The sequence below is a fragment of the Barbus barbus genome, assembly GCF_936440315.1.
Source record: "Barbus barbus genome assembly, chromosome: 28".
In the NCBI taxonomy this organism is placed as follows: Eukaryota; Metazoa; Chordata; class Actinopteri; order Cypriniformes; family Cyprinidae; genus Barbus; species Barbus barbus.
This window is the reverse complement of record NC_136756.1, coordinates 7,626,264-7,646,758: the sequence shown is the minus strand read 5'-3', so window position 1 is coordinate 7,646,758 and position 20,495 is coordinate 7,626,264.

The window sequence follows — 20,495 nt, the reverse complement described above, 5'->3', positions numbered from 1 at the left end:
TTTATTTACTGCAGTACCTTAAGCTGAAACTAATATATCGTTCCTCTCAACTTCTACTGACCTGCTTCATTTGTCAATTACATTGATAGCTTTACAAAAACACACACACACAGCAGATACAATATATCAGATTTTGTGTCTGCTACTCCAGGTTAACTCTTATATTCTCTCAGCAACTTATTGCAGTTTCAAAGCAAAGCATACTTGTCTTTAAAAGCTTCGGCCAATAAATGCCGGTATGATGCCAAACTGTGATTGTGCCAGCCTGTTAGTAACTGAGCAACTACAGAGCATTAGAATTCATTACATAATTTAGTTCAATTGAATTTTATGTTATCACCAAAGTGAAGAAAGCATTACGACAAACAGGATGGAGTGTGATAACAGGGGTGCCAGTCCAGTCACAATGCCTCACTGCATGTGTGCACTAGACCTGCCAAAGCAAGAGGAAATGACTTTTAGATTACATTAGCACATGCTAATGTGCTCGCTGCATTAGTACTTGCTCATATGAAGGACCTGTAGTTCTGACAGACCATGTTTTTGGGCAACTTCTACTTTTTTTGACCACTCTCGTACTGAATGCGACCATATTTCTTAAGCGCATCTTGACTGTTATTAAGATATTCTGTGGCAATGTAGGAAGACAAAATTTATCCCAGCAAAAAAATTAAGAAAATTGTATTATAAAATCCAATTTTCTGCAAGAGTGACTAACGCAGTGGTTAGATTGTGGCAAGGATTTCAATCCAGCTGTTCTGGGAAAGTTATCAGAATTATTATTATCATTAAAATGGCTCCTTGGGGGCACATTCAACAATTTGATAAAAAAAATAAAAAATATATTTTTGATATATTTTTACCTTTGAGAGCACTCTTTGGATGTTCTCATAACAGCAAATACAAATTCTGAGCATTATGCGGGGTGTGATTCTCAAAACTATTCTCCACTTTTTTGGGTTCTTGTCCCGATTTGATTTTTTCGACCATGGAAAGACAAGGATAAATGGTGTGTAGCAATGTGTTTCTTATGCCCTTTGTCTCAGCTTAGCTTTGGCATCTTCAGCCAGCAATTGACTTTTGTCATGGTTTGAATGCTTTACATCATGTCGTTTATTTTGAAAAAAAGAAAAAAAAAGAAAAGTAGAACATCTAAGCCAGATTGTACCTTTTCATTCATTTGAGGGAGTACCCAGAAAAGGGCTAAAGATTCAGCAGTTGCGCTCACATATGGACTGAATTCATCCTTGGCTAGTTACAGAGGTAAGTCAAATTCAGGTGGTCTTGCACCCCAAATTAATGCAACCTTTGGGAATAGTGATATATCAGGCAAATGAAGTCTCCTCCTATGAGTGGTTAATCAGGGACGTGTTACTATGAGAAATAGAAACATCTGGATGTTGGACATGAAGAATTGTAAACCTTTCGTCATTGTGAAGTCACTAATCTACTGCGCTCGGCTCTTAGGAGTGTGTATGTGGGAAAGAGAGAGAAGGACTGAGGGGGAGGAGGGGGGAGAGGGTTTGGATGTGTGTATGCTGGGCAAGGGTTCAAAGACGGGGCATGATGGCAACCAAAAGTGAGCATTCTGTTTGGCCTGACACCACACGTGGCACATTTGCATTGCTTTGCATGAAAGCAGTTTAACTGATTCTAAGATTACTCTCCATTTGCATCCATTTGTCATTTCTGCCAAGAGGTCACTTGCAACCCTGCACTTGCTCCTACGGCATCATGGGGCCTGTATGTCCATGAATTACAAGCTCTGGTCTCCGCTTAATAAATGGTTGGACATAAACACATGTATAACTATGTTAAAATGTATAAGTATCAGCACATAGTATACACTATACTATACTATACTATACTATACCATAAAGGCGATTACAATGATGTTTGGAAAGATGGAGTGCACATCTGGAGCCAAATCAGATCTACTGTAACAGTACAGTTGTGAAACTGATCTGACCCTTAAAAATAATAATTTTTGTTGTAACTTCATGTTGTCAGTATGGCTTAGTGATAATAGGGTAAATAATGACATTGACATGAAAAAAATTATAATATGAATAATCAAAGTTTGCACACACACACACACACACACACACACACACACACACACACACACACACACACACACACACACACACACACACACACACACACACACATATATATATATATATAGCCATTGTATATGCAGTAAAGAAATTGCCATTGAATTAAACACCCAACTTCAATGTAATCTAACACATTTTCTTTATGCAACTTTATACAACTGACAGCTTAACTTAACTCAGATTAATTTAATTTAATTTAACTTAACTCAAATTAATTAATTAATTTATTTATTTACTTATAATGACTGATTTAAGCACAATCCACATAAAAGTCATTTTTTGGTCAATTTCTCTATATAAATTTTTTAAGTTGATCATTCCAAGTAAGTCTTAAGTACTCCTCACAAAGGTTAATTTGGTAAAGTGTGTTGTTGAATCATCAGCTCAGATGTAAGAATGAGTCTATTTGTGTCCTGCACTTCCTGTACTGTCCACTAGAGGGTCTTTGTGGAATGTGCATTGATAACCTACAGGTAAAGGATGTTGCTCATTTAGCCTGCATTAGAACTGGATGAAAGCTTGCATAGACTGTGAAGAGTAATGATTTGTGCCCTTTTGTGGCTCATCAGTTTAGTGAAACTCCCATTTAGTTAGCTTTTTAAAGGACAGTTTACTTGCCAAATGTTGCAGAAGAGCAGCAAAACAGTGTACATGCCTGAATCTTGTTTTAACTTCAGGCCTTTCGGTTTTCCAGCAGACATCTATGGGAATGTTGGCCCAAAGAAAGTCACAATCCAGTGGATGCCAACAGCATTAAATCTTCAGTGTTGACTTTTAGATCAATAAAGTAAGAAGCAGGTCGGGAATGTACGAATGGAGGTTTAACAGTCTATATATTTCCATAAAACCAGCACTGCATGATTCATTTAGTGTAAGTATATTACAGTGTGCTGAGGCATATCATTGAATTTTTGGCCGGGCAAAGCGGTTGGCTCCTTTATGACGGAGATATATTCATTTCTACAGGCGCTGCCTTATAATGCCTGCTTTTTCTTTCGGTAACACTTTATTTCGATAGTCCACTTTAGACAGTAAGTAACTTTGCAACTACATGTCAACTAGCAGTCATTAGAGTATTAGTAGACTGCCTGCTTAATATCTTCTAACACTTTATTTTGATGGGTCCACAACATACAGCATACTGACTATGAGAAACTTTGCAAGTATATGTCAACTTATTCTACAAACCTAAACCTATTAGGTTTGTAGAATTATAAATAGCCACTTCTGAAAACCCATGTGAAGTTCATTTAAATATGTTTTTATTAAAAATTTAATTAAAATAAAATAATGAATATAAAATACATATGCCATACCTGATGCATGACCTTCTGTAACAGTATAAAACACACACTCCCACCTCTGCATAAACACAGAGATTTGTTTAGAAAACCAGCCGTGTCCAAATACGGCTGATGGAGGATGTTAAATTCAATTGGATCTTACATGCATGCCTCACTGAATGCACCTGGATGTACAGGAGGCATTAGAAGATCTCTGACTCTCCTGTAGCACATCTGAAGCAGTGAACCAACCTTAACCTCAACAGATATCACATCCTAAATGTATTAACCCAGCATTATCTCAGTCACAGAGGAAACCACTCATACTAGTGCCAGAACTAATCTGATCCGCCAGGCCTGATGAGTTTGCCAATATTTTGGGTAATCGCTTTATGACTAATCAAGTTAATGAATAAGAGAAAAGGGATATCGCCTGCTCATTGTTTCTGAACCATAGGCATTTCACAGAAGCCTAACACGGAGCGGCCACAGCTTTGATCTGTTCGAGTTCTGCTTACGTCTACAGCTCTACGGGGCACAGTATGAACTTTTTTTTACTTTTTAGTATGAGCAAAGTAGTATGCGAAACTGATGCAACCTTTACTGATTTCTGGGTTCTACATTAGCCATCGTGGGAGGTGAGCTTGACGCACAGTCATGACGTAAATCCCCGTCACTGACAGAAGAGCTGTCCAACATACAACATGGAGTCTGACAGGTTGTCAGGTTGAGACTGAGGATGCTCAGATATCCTTTGTTCTTTGCAGAGACAGTCTGGACAGATCGTCTGAAGGAACCTTCAGCAGAACATATGTAGCGTATACAACAGGGTTAAAGACCCTGCCTATGGAAAATGTCTTCAGATTTTTTTTTTCAGCAAGGATGCATAAAAATTAATCAAAAGATGCAGTATAAAGACATTGATAATGTTGCAAAAGATTTATATTTTAAATAAATCCTGTTCTATTAAACTTTCTATCAAAGAATACTGCAAAAAGTTTCGACAAAAATATTGAGCACAACTGTTTTTAACATTGATAATAATAAGAGATGTTTCCTGAGCATTAATTTGCATATTAGAATGATTTCTGAAGGATCATGTGACACTGAGTACTGAAGTATGATGCTGAAAATTCATCTTTGACCACAGGAATAAATTATATAAATATATATATTCAAATAGAAAGTTATTTTAAGTGTAATAACATTTTACAATATTACTGGTTTTAATTATTATTTTTTTTTAATCAAATTAATGGGATCCCGATAAGCATAAGAGACATCTTAAAAAACATTTTCCCTAAAATTAAATGCAAAGGCAATTAAAGGGCCCCCCAGTGTGGGGCAAAAGACCAATAGGTTACAATAGTGATGCAGTGTTGATGTCAGGCAATTACAGCACATTTTGTTACCGTATGCAAATACTTTTGATATAGCAAGTTATTGTTTGAAAAAACATGTAACTACATACTTATTCAAAACAACCACTTAAGCAATAGGCAGAACAAATGTTTTTTATTACAATTATTATTTTTTAATCGTTTTTGGCATTTCATTTCCTTTTAGGTATTTTATAAGGACTCATTATAATTCTGCTCTTGAGTATATCACAGAGTACATCCTGGAGCTCCAATGCCAGGCATATTTCACAAATGAATACCCATTGTGACTGGAACTTGGGCTTACTTTGCACACACTGTTCCTCATAACAAATTTATTACCTCCCAGTTATAGAAATTACATTTAGTACATTTTGTACATTTTCCTCCTTCGGCAACACAACAGTGTTTTGGGTGGCCTTTTGGTCATTGTGTGCTTAGATACATTACTGTTCAAAAGTTTGGGGTTAGTAATATTTTTATTGAACTAATTTAATACTTTAATTTAGCAAGGATATCTTAAAATGACAGTAGATGCATTTTAGGTTCCTACTTTTAACTTTCCATTCATAAAAAACTGGCAGATGTATCACAGTTTCCACAAAAATATAAAGCAGCACAACTGTTTTCAGCAGCAAATCTGTATATTAGAATGATTTCTGAAGGATCACGTGACACTGAAGACTGGAGTAATTATGCTGAAAATTCAGCTTTACATCACAGGAATAAATTACATTTTAAAATATATTCAAATAGAAAACAGAATAATTAAATGCAAGATCAAATGAGTTCAAAATCAAGCTTTGCCTGTATGCAGTGACCTCAAGGATCAGGTCAGTTGTGCAGCACTTACTGTCAAACAGGTGAACACACAGCAAACTTGGCAGTGTTCATTCAACTCTGATAGTTTCCAGTGCAGGAAAGAGTTTTGTTACTCTTAAATGTTTTGGGAGGGGAACATTTTCAAAATGGCTTTTTACCCCAGAGGGCTTTTAGCCTTGTTGTACCCTTTTGGTTACTCCAGAGATGAAAGTCTGGAGTCTGAATAGACCAATGAGGGTGGACCTTTACAACATTTGCAACACTGTCCACGTTCTATAGATTCTTCACCTAGAGTCACAGTTATAATTACATTATAGATACATAATGTTATATTAACACACACACAAACATTGCATTATGCTTCACAGATCGTTAGAGTGTAACAAATGTAATGAACATCTAAGAAAAGTCAGTGCTTTATACTGTAAATCTTCTTATTGGACCCCCTGCAGTACATAAGGATATCACTGGTATTAGCCATGAGAGCGCAGCGGTTCTGTGCATGCCATGATCCTTTTATAAAGAGTTTTAATGGTGCTCTTGAGGCAATAACTTGGTTTTATTAAACAGGATCCAGGGTGAAAGAGTTTCAGAGCTCTGCACTGTATCACGTCCACCTACTGCACTGGATTCACAACGTTCAGCAGGGAGGGCATGAAACGGTCAGAGCACTTGCGTTTGTTATTCAAAGAGCCTTATAAATTGCCTTTATGTGTCCAGTATTGGTTTTCTTTGACTAACTAGCAAATCACTGAGTAGTTTGGAATATATTTCTTAATAAATGTTATGAGTATTATTATGTAGTTAAAGGCTGTATTCTTATGTTGACAGCACTGTATTCACAACATTTAGACTTTAACTACAGTTATTGAAAACTTTCAACAAAAGCACTCAGGCATATTTTTATCCACTGTAATTAAAAAGTTATGCAGGAAATACATTTTCTAACACTGTCTTGAAGATCTCTAATTCTAAAGGAAATCTTACTTACCTTAATATTACTGTTGCATCCCGCATTGGGAAAACTTGTCTGTTGTAACATTTCTGCAAAATAATATTTTATGTTACCGTATAATATTATTATAATACCATTATAATATTATTATATGTTTCCGTAGGCTACTTCTTGCGCCTTTAACTTGAAATGTCCAGTGGATGGTGCTAAAATGCATTTAATTTCCCTTTCAACAGAGGAACATGTATGTGCCATGTATGTGTTTTGTAAAGTTGGCCGTTGTACGTATCGCGGCAGTTCGGTAATGAAATATCCAGTTGGTGGAGCTAAAAGATTAACGCTCTATCATGTTTGAGAATAACATAATACCTACACTAAACCTAGCAGATAGTGTAAATAAACAGAAACAGGACATAAAAACTAATTTGCTGAAGCAACCAAGGTATTTTAGTTTGTTTCTACAATTCTTTGAACTATTTTATCATATTTTGCATGACTCATAGCCACGGGTTTTGTAACGCAAGTGCCATGCTGTACCAGGTGAGCTACTGAGCAAGTTTACAAAGTCAAGTTTACTTTACAATGTCAATGTTTTACTAACACTCGTGTTCATTTTAGGTGCCAACTGCAGTCAATTGTATGTTACATGTATGGAGGATTGGAGTTTTTGACATGTTTTTGTTGTGGCTATCAGAACAGCACTAAAATATCTCCCATATTATTTGATTTTAAGTATGCGCAGAACCCATTCTACTGGCCTTATATATGAACCTTTGGAACTTAATCAGAAAATTTCACCTAATTTGTACAGTATGAATTCACAGAAATTCCCCTATTCTGAGAGAGAACTGGCCAAGTCAAGGTGGTCATTTGGACATGTGTGTTCACATCTGAACCCCAGATGAACATCTTCCCCACATTGTGGTAAACCAAGAGTCACATAGGAGCATGTCTTGTCCTCCTGGCGGAAATGTCAGCATTATTTAGACCTGCGTACCGAGAAAGAATCAAATCCCCTTGACAAATTTGGTTTGCGGCCCTTGTGTTTCTATTACAGAGCCAGACTGACATCTGTACTAACAAGGCTATATCTTTATATTATGGCTTGGCTGCTGTGATGCATCTGGAGCTTTCTTATAATAAAGGTCTGTTAATTTTGTTTAGGCAATACAGCAATTTCAACAAAAACAAAAATACTGACTATTTTAAAAAATATGAATTTAGATAATCAGTAGTTACAGGCTGGAAATAATCACTGCAATTCAAAGTTCAAACACATTCATGAATAAATATATTCTAAGAATAGTGATTTTACTGTAGATGTACACACAACCTCCTTGCCTCTCACTCCTAGAATATTGTCAAGTGAGTGTATGTCTTTGTTTCTCCTGAATCTTTAGCTCGTCTCATCTCCTCTCTAGTGGGTTTGGGTCCATGTGCCCATGCAGCAGGCTATTGTGATACATCTTGATCCGTGCTTTCAGTTGTTGCATTTGAATCTTTTTGCTTTCCCTCACCACAAATGCTATACTGCATTAAAAGCTAGTGCGTGACCCTTTTAAGTTTAGAAATACTTTGTGTGGCTCTTGAATTGTATTTAATGATTAAGTATAAAGCCCCATGGAAAGGCTTACCCCCCTGTGAGATTGAAAGCATCAGGTTAGCTGATGTTTTAAAGATATGTACATAATGGGACGCTAGTTTCCTTTCCATCTGTGTGAAATGTTCTCATGGGAACTGTTTAGTCACTGTTTAGAGAAATAAGTATACCATACATTGTCAAATCAGCTGTTACAAAAAGAAAGGTGCAGTTGCTTAGTTACTCAGCAAAGTTGGTTCAACTCTCAACTTCTGCAAGTATATCTCTACACCTTTTATTTCATATCGTGGTGTTCATTTCCTTGAAATTACCAGTATGTCTGGTGACAGCAGGCTATTAACTTTCATTAATAACATTATTATTGCACATTGGTTACAGTCCTTAAATCCGGTTGAGCAGCATCCAGCAGTAACAATGGACTTTTGTTTTCACGTTCCATACAGATTGAGTTTGTGCTTAAATGATTGGCATTTTACACTGAGATTCAAGTAGGTGGTGACAAGGCTTTCTGAATGAGTCACTGAAATATCATTCAACTTATTCGTTAAAAAACACTTATTCATTCTCATTAATAATAATAATAATAATAATTCATTACATTTATATAGCGCTTTTCTGCTTTTCTAAGCACTCAAAGCGCTCTACATTGTGAGGGGTGGTGTCATTGGTCAGATGTTAGTCAAGCTACTGATCTGGGGTGCATTTCCTAAAAGCAACTATGGTCACAAGTTCATTCATTACCAATAGAGTTCAATGGAACTTTCAGCCATAGTTGGCTAACAATACTTTTGGGAGTTTGTTCAGTGAAGGATTTTTCAGATTCATTCAAATTTGATTTACTAAAAAGGACCGCTTCATTAGAGTCATTTGTTTGTGAATAAATCAGATGACACTGGGCCTGGCTTTACCTGGCTTGTTCTTAACTCTAAAATGTCCCTCTTCTATCATGGCCATCTGGTTTCAGTTCTAAGCTCATCTGGTTCTGTCTCCAGTGAAAGAATTTCAGGAATACGTCCTGGATCCATGCCCACATCCGTTCACACAGACCAGTGTTTTCAATTACACTCCTTTTAAATGGCTCTGAGGAGCTTGCAGTGTGTAAGTGTGTGTGTGTGTCATCTGTTCACACAGAAGAGTGTTTTCAATTAGCCTCCTTTAAATGGCTACAAGGAACCTGTGGCTCGGTGAGAAGTGTGCTTGAGTGGCTTGGTTGGGTTCTGCTGCCACTTCAAAATATGGTGATAAAGACCCAGACTGCTTATGTATGTGTGTGACAGTGAGGCAAAGATCTTGACATATCCAGATGAACTTTTGACATGAGTACATTCCCTAATAAAACAAATACAGAAAAATAGCAAATTATCATTCAAACACTCAAAATGGTAGAATGAAAATATTCTTTTTATATATTTATGTCAGTTTTACACAACAGTTAATTCCAAGAGATTCTAAAATGCTGATATTTAAAAGCACTGGGGCATTTAACTGTTTCTATCATGCTCACCTGTTCTAGACCAGAGAATGCGAGTGACATTTTTAGCCTTTAGCAAGAAGCAGGTTTCTGAAAATCACTCGAAATGGGGTTTCTTTCATAGTGGAAGATGTAAAACTCAGAGCGGAGCTGGAACCAGATGGTTGCTTTGAGGTCCACTCAAATATTATTCAACATTGGCTTTCAATCTGTTGAATAATATTTGAGTTTTCTCAACTTGAAGTTTATGCAACAAAAAGTTGAGAATCTCCTACAAAAATAAGTTGAGAGAACTCAAAAATCTGCTGTATGGTTGCCTTGAAATTTTAAGTTGGCTCAAATTTGTATTTATTTTTTTTTTTTTATACAATGTAGCAGCACATAAAAAGCTTGATGTTTTAGCCTCTTTTTGAACTATTTTCTTGACAGAGGACAACAATGCAAATTAACTAGCCAGTTACTGACTGATAATACTACTCTAGTTATGATTTCTTGATGAACATTTACTGTCAGAACAACTTCATCCTGCACCACATAAAAAAACTAAAAAAAAAAAAAAAAAAACTAAGAGGAGAACACTGTTGCATTTAAATCATATCAGAAATTTGTTATTTATGAGTTGAATGCACCACCACACCACAAAGCCCTTTGAGCCCCCACTTTCCAAGTGTCAGTGAGAAAACTTGGTGGACAAAATGAATGCTGCATCTTGATTGATGGTAAATATGTTAAAATGTTTATACTTTGTTTATACCTAGTATATGTGCAAGTATGTCAATACAGTGAACCACAACTAGTTTACACATTTAATTTGTTCATGTAAACTATAACACCTTTCACAATTAGTATAAAAGTAATCTGTGAAACTAAACCTGTATAGATATCCTACTGTATAATTTGCATCTTTGCATGCTCTTCGCAGTACTTTGCAGTACTCTTTGCCGTAATTATAGTATAATGCAACTCTCAGCTGCTTGCCTCTGAATAAATTACCTTTAGAAAGTCACTTTCAATCTTTACATCTCTACCAACTGTACCAACTGTATACTGTAGCTATGCCTGGTAAACATAAATGGTGAAACAATTCAGTAACACAGTGAAACGTCTCGGTTACGTACGTAACCCTCGTTCCCTGATGGAGGGAACGGAGACGTTATGTCGTGACGACATAGGGGATTTACTTGGAAGCCCCAAACATCTGTAACTTAAGAGAAAACGTCAATGAAAATTGGCTAGCGGATTTTGCATACCTGAGCCACTCCCCGTACATACGGGTATAAAAGGGCGACAGGTGCATCCACTCATCAGGTTTTACCCGCTGAGGAGCCAAGAACAAGTCCTAGGCAACCAGCGATGGTTCAAGATTGTGGCATGGGGACATAACGTCTCCGTTCCCTCCATCAGGGAACGAGGGCTACGTACGTAACCGAGACGTTCCCTATCTGTTGGTCACTACGAGTTATGTCGTGACGACATAGGGGTCTTATGGAAAGCGTCACAACCTGAACCCCGTCACGACCTTGTGGCATGCAGATGTTGACAAGGTAGCGCGTGACAGACAAATACCATGCGAAGGTTGCAACCTTCCCATCGCCCCAGTGCTAATTCGCTAACCTTGGTGCCCGCAGCGATGACTGAGTACATTGCTGCTGGAGATAGCCAAGCCGCTGTTCCTTTACCCAAGAAGTCGGAAGGGATTTCGACCTTCTATGAAAGATAGCTTCAAGTCTTTCCTATTTGTTGTTACAGCTTGGCAGTAACGACGGGGAAGCGAGCCTTCCGGAGAAGGGCGCTACAGAGGCCACATCCTGCCCGAAGGGAGGTAACATGTGGAGACACTGATATGGACTGACCCAGGCTTGGGGCAGTACTACATACGACTGGTCCCTAGGGCAGATCCTACCTAGAAGTAGGCAGGAGGAGGGCTGCCAGCAGGGCCTGACAGAGAGCTCTGTCAAAGGGAAGACACGGGTTTACCGTGAGGGAAACCGTACCATGGACGAATACACGTGTGGGATTACCCGAAGGGAATCAGGTCATGCGAACACCTAGCCGAGTACAGGGGCTGACCAGAGACCTGGGCGAGCTAGCACCAGTACTGGGCCTGGCGTCAGACTGCTCCGCCCAATCTGACTGCCGGGGGTGCTGGAGGACTCCACCAGGGTTCGCTGTCCGGGGAACTGAACTGGAGGAGGAAAAAAGGCACTCGTATCCCCGGGTGAGGGGGAATGGCGCAGCAAGCATGACACCGGCCAACTCTTCCCGCCACTTACCTGTTACCCAACACACGGGAATGGACTGGCTCAACGCGGAGACTGTAAAATCTCGCGAAGGTGTTCGGTGTCGCCCAGCCCGCAGCTCTACAGATGTCTGCCAAAGAGGCGCCGTACTCCAACGCATAGGAGGAGGTAACACTCCATGTGGAGTGAGCCCTCACCCCGAGGGGGCACGGCTCGCCTTGGGATTGGTACGCCAAGGTGATGGCATTCACTATCCAGTGGGCCAACCTCTGCTTGGAAACAGCCTTCCCTTTCTGCTGACCTCCGTGGCAGACAAAGAGCTACTCAGAGCTTCTGAAGCTCCAGGTGCGGTCCACGTATATGTGCAATGCTCTTACGGGACACAGCAACGCCAAGGCTTGATCTGCCTCCTCCGAAGGCAGTGCTTGCAGGTTCACCACCTGATCGCAGAAGGGCGTGGTGGGAACCTTGGGCTCGTATCCAGGCCGGGGTCTCAGGACAACGTGAGAGTAGTCCGGCCCGAATACAAGGCACTCTTCGCTCACCGAAAACGCTTGGAGGTCCCCGACCCTCTTGATGGAAGTGAGCGCGGTCAGGAGCGCTGTCTTAGCCGACAGGAATTTCAGCTCGACTGAGTCTAGCGGCTCAAAGGGACCCCTCTGAAGTCCAGCCAGGACGATAGAGAGGTCCCAGGAGGGCATCAGGGGTGACCTAGGGGGATTCAACCTCCTGGCACCCCTCAGGAACCTCACGATGAGATCATGCTTTCCAAAGGAACGGCCGTCCACTGCACCGTGATGGGCCACGATAGCAGCCACATACACTTTCAAGGTGGAGGGTGACAGCCTACGCTCCAACCTTTCTTGCAGGAAAGAAAACACTACTCCAATCGTGCATCTTTGGGGGTCTTCCCGGCGAGAAGAACACCAGTTTGCGAACAGACTCCACTTCAGTGCATAGGCTTGCCTTGTTGAAGGAGCTCTAGCCTGAGTGATGGTCTCTACCACGGCCTGTGGTAGACCACTTAAGTCTGCCGCGTCCCGTCCAGGAGCCACACATGAAGGTTCCACAGATCTGGACGCGGGTGCCATATGGTGCCGAGCCCCTGAGAAAGGAGTTCCTTCCTCAGAGGAATGCTTCAGGGAGGGGCTGTCGCGAGGAGAATGAGTTTGGGAAACCAGTGCTGAAGTGGTCTCATATGAAGCAATCCGAGCGGCGTGACTGCAGCTGCGGATGCCATATGCCCCAGGAGCCTCTGAAACTGTTTCAGTGGAACCACAGTCCTGCCTCTGAAGGAACTCAGGCAGTTCAGCACTGATTGGGCGCGCTCGTCCGTGAGGCGCACCGTCATACTCACCGAGTCTAACTCCACACCGAGAAAAGAGATTCTCTGCACAGGGGAGAGCTTGCTCTTTTCCCAGTTGACCCGAAGCCCCAACTGGCTGAGGTGCCGTAACACCAGATCCCTGTGATCGCACAACTGCTCTCGGGACTGGGCCAGAATGAGCCAGTCGTCGAGATGGTTGAGTCCTGGCGACCTTCGTGAAGACACGGGGAGACAGGGAGAGCCCGAAGGGGAGGACCTTGTACTGCCATGCCCGACCCTCGAACGCAAACCGTAGGAACGGTCTGTGTCGCGGAAGGATCGAAACATGAAAGTAAGCATCCTTCAGGTCGATTGCTGCAAACCAATCCTGGGGCTGGATGCACCTGATCATGCGCCTGTGCATCAACATCTTGAACGGGAGCCTGTGCAAGGCCCAGTTCAAGACTCGCAGATCCATGATTGGTCGAAGACCACCGCCTTTCTTGGGTACGATGAAGTAAGGGCTGTAAAACCTCTGCCTCATCTCGGCTAGAGGGACCGGCTCGATTGCATCCTTTTCCAGGAGGACAGCAATCTCCTCGTGCAAGACAGGAGCGTTCTGAGCTACCTCCGAGGTCTCAAGAATGCCGCTGAACTTGGGAGGTCATCTGGCGAACTGAATGGCATAGCCGAGTCGAATTGGGCGCGCGAGCCAACGAGATGGGCTGGATAGCGCAAGCCACGCTTCCAGATGCCATGCAAGGGGCTCCAACGGCACAATCGACATACCTGCGGTGGTGCAGCGCAGGGGAGTAGAGCTGGATGGTACAGAAGGCAGCGCGTTCTGAAGCATCTTTACAGAACTCCCTGGGTCCCAAAGGGGACTGGCTAGAGGTGCGTGGGGAGGCACTGCGTCCTCACTACACTCGATGGCGGGGCTGCCAGGAGGTACGCGGACTCCACCTGGGGAATGCCCGCATACCTCCTGGCAGCCCCGCCATCGAGGGTAGTGAGGACGGAGGAGACGGACGAGCGGCTTCTGGCCGTGAAAGGGGCCATCCATGACTTCGTCAGCTCCTCATGCACCTCCGGGAAGAAAGGCACTGGAGTAGAACGCGGTTGTGAGCCGCGCCTCGCTCCGTGAAACCAATCATCCAGCCGCGAGGGCTCGGGACTGGGCAGTCTGTTGACCTCCAGCCCGATGCTCACGGCTGCCCGGGCAAGCATGGCCGTCAACTCTGGGTCTGGTGCAGTGGTGGCGAACACACCCGAGGGGGGCAGCCCCGCTGCACCTTCATCCTCAGAGGACGTAAATCCGTCCCCCGATGTTGCGATCGACATCCCATCCTCGGGTAGCGCACCGAATGAAACGCTGGGCGCCCCATGGGACGAACCAGCAAAATCACCCGGGAGCCAGACGGGACATTCGCTGCGTGAGGAGTAAGAGGTCCGTGGGGACGTACCCGGCGGAGAGGCTCTTACTGTAACCCTCAGATCTCCCAGAGCGCCAGCCGGCGGTCCTCTGCTCGAGCCAGAGAGACCGGGATGGGTGGCAGCAGAGGGTGCCAATCCTTTCAGAAAGGAAAGGCGAGATCGCAGTGATGTCATGCTCATACGCCCACAACAGGCGCATGAGTCATCCACGAAAGCAGCTTCAGCATGCTGGAGACCCAGGCACTGAAGACAATGATCGTGTCCGTCATCCGCGGGCAGAAAAAGACCACAACCAAGAGGACACGGACGAAACGGCATCTTGAAAAAGATGCGATCGTCCGTGATTTGCTCTTTTAGAATTGCTCTTTCAGTTGAAGTACCCAGGGGAATCGCTGGTGAAAAGGGACTCCGCTGCCTGCACCGTGATGCCAACCAGGAACAAAACATAGATGAGGCTTTGTGGAGAATCGCACAACTGTCTTCATCCACTTGGCTCCGAAGCAAAAATCTGATGAGTGGATGCACCTGTCGCCCTTTTATACCTGTATGTACGAGGAGTGGCTCAGGTATGCAAAATCCACTAGCCAATTTTCATTGGCGTTTTCTCTTAAGTCAGAGATGTTTGGGGCTTCCAAGTAAATCCCCTATGTCATCACGACATAACTCGTAGTGACCTACAGATAGGGAACTGGCATCTTCTGAGTTACTGAAAAATCAACTGCATGTCTAAAGGGATTGTTCATCCAAAAATAAAAGTTTGCTGTTAATTCACTTATGCTCAGGCCATCGTGCATGCTTGTGTCACTGGCTCATCAATCTTCGGTCCAAAAACCAGCATCATAGGATCATATATGCCGGTACTTTGGCTCATTTCGAGTCGGAGTGACTGTCAGGCATCTGAAAGTGAGTTTTGATTGAGTAAGTTTTAGATCTGTGTTACGCAAGCTACAGACTATTTCAGATGGTTCAGTCGATTTGGTGAAGTGGTTTAACTAGTTCACTAAAAAGAACTGGTTCAAAAGAATGATTCGTTTGTAAACCGGACATCACTCCAGACCATTTGACTGGGGCCTTGAATTATATTGTTCAATTAATAATGTTCAGTTTCTTGCACAGAACAATCGTTTTGCTTCATAAGACCTCAATATATCACCAGGAGCCACAAGTAATAATTTTGTGTTCCTTGATATGCTTTTTTTGACTCTCAAGTGTCAAAGCCACTGACTTTATTTTATAAATCGCCAAGGACCAGGGTTTCAGCTTAAAATCTTCTTTACTTTTCTACTGAATAAATAAAAAGTTAACTGCATCTTTCATTGAACTTTTACGTATCCTTTTACAGTGTGTAGAATATGGAGTGCGTTAGTATTAAAGTAATACCAGGTCTCTAATACAGCAGAGCACAATCTATGATTTTAAAGCTTTCCAACAGGAAGTGCTCTGGAGCCATTGGTTCACATTTGCCTGGCTCTCCCTCTATCTCCCTTCTGTTTTCCCTTTCTCCCAGAGCTCCGATAAGGAGTATTACATTGCCACATACAGTGGGGGATGGCTAATCTGAGAGAGAAACATTGCTCCCTGTTTTCCAATTTGCATGCTAATAGAGTTCCCATGCTCATCTGATCAGCTGATATAGCCTGATCATAGCTATAACCAGGGGCATCAACCATTTTTTATTATTTTTTTATTTTATTTGAGGGGGCACCAGCGGCTCTTCTGACTTACATTGTCATATAAATGTAAGATCTGTGAAGGCTGATTCACATTGCCCCAACAAAATGCAACATTTCAAACATTATAAAATTATCAACAGTACAAACCTGAAATCAACTTTCAGTGGGCTGAAAGTCAAAAATGGCACCTATGCTTTGAATGGGCATGACGCTGCAGGTTTAAGCACATTATCCATATTATATTTATAAATATGGTAAAGAAGGCCCCTGGCGGTGTAAAAAATTGCTTGCGCTCTACATATAGACATTACATTTAATTCAGCTTAATCCACTTTAAAACCCAGACACAAACACAAACACAAACACACACCCACACACATTAACCTTTAATTCAGACTAGGCTTAAAAGAGGCAGATATTTATACACACATGTACACATATACCAACAGATATAAAGGAAGTCTTGAAATGAGTTCATATACCACAGTCAGGTTGAATTATTTTGCAACACATGTAACTTTAAAAGCGTGCATGTGTAAAGTGTCCCATGAATTCAGATCAAAAGAGGAACTGTGAACACTTTTGGAGAAAGGTATTGCAGCATGAAAGAGAGCTTTGTTTTGCAAAGTGTGCGTATGTGTGTGTGTGTGTGTGTGTGTATCCGTGTCTGTGTGTGTTCCGCTGAACACAGCAGCATCCTTCCGGCCGGAAGCTGTAGCCCAAGTACATCAGCAAGTCAATTCCACCGGTTAAGGGACTTTCTCAGAGATTAGTGTGTGTGTGTGTGTGTGTGTGTGTGAGTGTGTGTGTGAGAGAGAGAGAGAGAGAGAGAGAGAGTGAGAGAGAGAGAAAGAGAGTTTGTGTGAATGAATGCCAGTGTAAATGTCTGACTCATGCTCAAGACCATACTGTATCCTAAATACAATTCTTTACATATATGAGAAGTTAACAAATTACATGAATATTAACTTTTCATCAATGTTCCTTCAGCTAAGGGAACTTTTATGCCCTTTTCCCCTTTTTGTTAAATAAAGAGCACATTAAGATTGTCTTAGAAATATTTTATCTGACTTTGTCTGTCAGTTTTGCTACCTTTCAAATGCCTGTTGATTTGATTACTTTTGTTTTGTTTTAGAACTTGAGACTTTAAATATTATATTTATGTAAGTGTCTGTCATAAAAAAAGTTTCATAAAAAAAGTAATTCATGACAAGTTTAACACAGTTACAACTGCTTGTGAAAACTTACAAATATACACGGAAGAAAATAGGAAAACATATTGTCCTATTTATTCAATCATATTATGGGATCTGCAAAATTGTGTTTCTCTTCAAAACTCATTTTCTTGTTTCCAATTAATGTGATTCTCTAAAATGTACATTCTGCCAAATTGAAGAAGAGTACAAAAGAAGACTTCAGATGTAAAAACCTTGCAAAAGGTCCATCTGAGAGTTTTCTGAGATTTTTTCTTTTTTTTTTCTTTTAAATGTGCATTTTTATCAGGCTCCTATGTTTAGGTTCAGCAATTTCACTTTAATGGCAAAGAAAAGGTTATTAGTCAGTTATTGAATGCCTTATTTTCAAAAATGTCCAATAATATTTTCATAGGAGCCAAATAAAAATGGTCATTTTAAAGAAAAATCTCAGATGGACTAAGACGTTTTTTGCATCTGAAGTCTTCAAATGTTGAAATGAAGTATTATTTCAGTGATATGATAACAGTAATCTTGTAATTCATTGATATGATACAAAAATATGTGAAACTGAATAAATGAATCCTGCCAGGGAACCATTCAAATTAATTTTGAGATCGCATAATTGTCACTTAAAACATACTATATAGACTATTTAATTGTCATTTTATGGTGTTTTTGGATCTTGGCGGACACTGGTTATTATATATTTTGATTGTAAGGACACAAGCAAAAGAATGTAAAGAAGCTGGTATTGGAACAACATAAGGGTGAGTAAATGATGACAGAATATTCATTTTTATGAACTATCTGAGCTATTCCTTTAAATAGGCCCATAATGCATCATGAAAACAGTGTGTATAATGATTCAGAACCATGTTGTTTAAATAGTTTTAGGAGTATTTTCCCTTACCAAAATTAAGCATGGTTTTGTTATAGTAAAAGTGTCATACACATTTTTTTGGCATATTGATTACCAGTTGTATAACCACAGTTTTACTACTAATAAGGTTAATTTGTGGCTACCATGGATTAACTATTGTAACCTTTTTTGTAGTAAAACCATGGTTAATTTTTGTAAAGGTTAAAGGTAACAGATGCAAAATTCCATCTCCATATTTTCAATTGTTATGTTCCGTCAGCGCATACTTCAATTCCCTTGGCTTTGTTCGCTGCATCACGCTTCAGAATTCTCAGAACACATGCATATTTCCTTTAGCATCTCTCGGAGAATGCAGGCACGGCAACAGAAGTTTCGGCATGCCTTGGGAATAAAGACGAACAAAAGCCAGATGTGAGTATGTTTACTCGGCCCATAGTTTCTGTCAACAGCGCTGTACACAACCCCCTCCCTCCTCACACCCACATTTTTCCATACTCATCGGACTCTTTCAGTCCTTCCTGCGTTAAGAAGGTTACACGGGCCGCTCGTACACTGGTGACAGCGGGGTCACTGACAGGGTCGACTGTGACGCTATTGAGAATGACGTCCGTTTGAGACGAGCGTGAAGAAAGACACCTAGTTAGAGGTGTGAAGCATTTACACGTGCATCCTGTGAGATCACAGGCATTTCATACTGATTTATGAATGGAGAAGAATAGTTCTCTAAGTAAAGAATAACACTTTACTTAGAGCATGGCTTTACAATCTTAATAAAAATGCAGGGGAGAATGGCATACATAAATAGAATATTCATAGTTATAATAATGCCATAAAAGGCTCATATGTAATTTACGTGAAAACTTATAAAGCATTATATAAAATATAGTTAAAATATATTTTGTGCTTTTAAATGAGTGAAAATTGTGAAAATGCACCTATACCCTCAGGCCATCCAAGGTGTTTGTTTCTTCATCACATTTGAAAAAATTTAGCATTACATCACTTGCTCACCAATGGATCCTCTGCAGTGAATGGGTGCCGTCAGAATGAGAGTCCAAAGAGCTGATAAAAACATCACAATAATCCACACTACTCCAATCCATCAATTAACATCTTATGAAGCAAAAAGCTGTGTGATTGTAAGAAACTAATTTACCGACATATTTGTTTGAAACTCTTTTGGACTGTTTTCATTTCTAAATGGTGCTTGATCTGTGCATATTTCACTCCTGATTCAGACGAGACTACTTTTTCTTTGAAGAAAGCAATATTATGGATAGAGGAAGTTATGTGCAGCTAAAAATGTCTTGATGGATGCATCTGATGGATTTGATAAAATCATATAAATTTTGGATGGCCTGAGGGTGAGTAAATTTTGGAATCAACTATTCCTTTGATAATACATTCAAAGTTACATTGTAATACATTTCAGTTCAGTACATTTTATGTACTAAATTGCAACTTCATCATTACAAATGTGTCATTACTAATATACTGTAAATTATTATTTATAAATACATGACATACAAATTTCAATAGAAATTACATTAGTATATATTTTAGATATATGCTTTTCAGTTCATTCTGCAGCATATTTCAAAGACAATAAGTAATTATGAAATTACATATAAGATGTACTTAAGTCCAAATGTCTGAACATATTACATTCAGTTCACACTTAAGAATGTCCTTTAAGTTTGTTATTTCCTTAATAAATGCTCTTTTATTTGCGAAAATCTACTTCTTTTTCATGAAGGCAGTCTCCCCTACCAGAAGCTGCTCTTTAAAATTAAAAATATATTGTGCTCAACCGTGCAGCGCAGCCCAACACATGCTTTTCTCCAGCACTTGATCATTTGATGAATTACTGCTACCATCATCAACAGAAAATGTATTCCTATTTCCTTTCTAAACGACATTGTTTACTGCCTGCTTTCTGTGTTACGCAGGCCTGACTTCTGTGAATGAAGCACAATCTATAATAAAGCTAAAAATGATCGCAAAACATTTAAGCATATTTCCCAGTGCAGTTTGAAACAAGGAAAATAAAATGGTTTGTCAGCAAATCAAGTTTGATTTAGGCCTAATGAATGGTTTGAATCACAAACATGTTTTGAATGATCACAGATCAAAGTG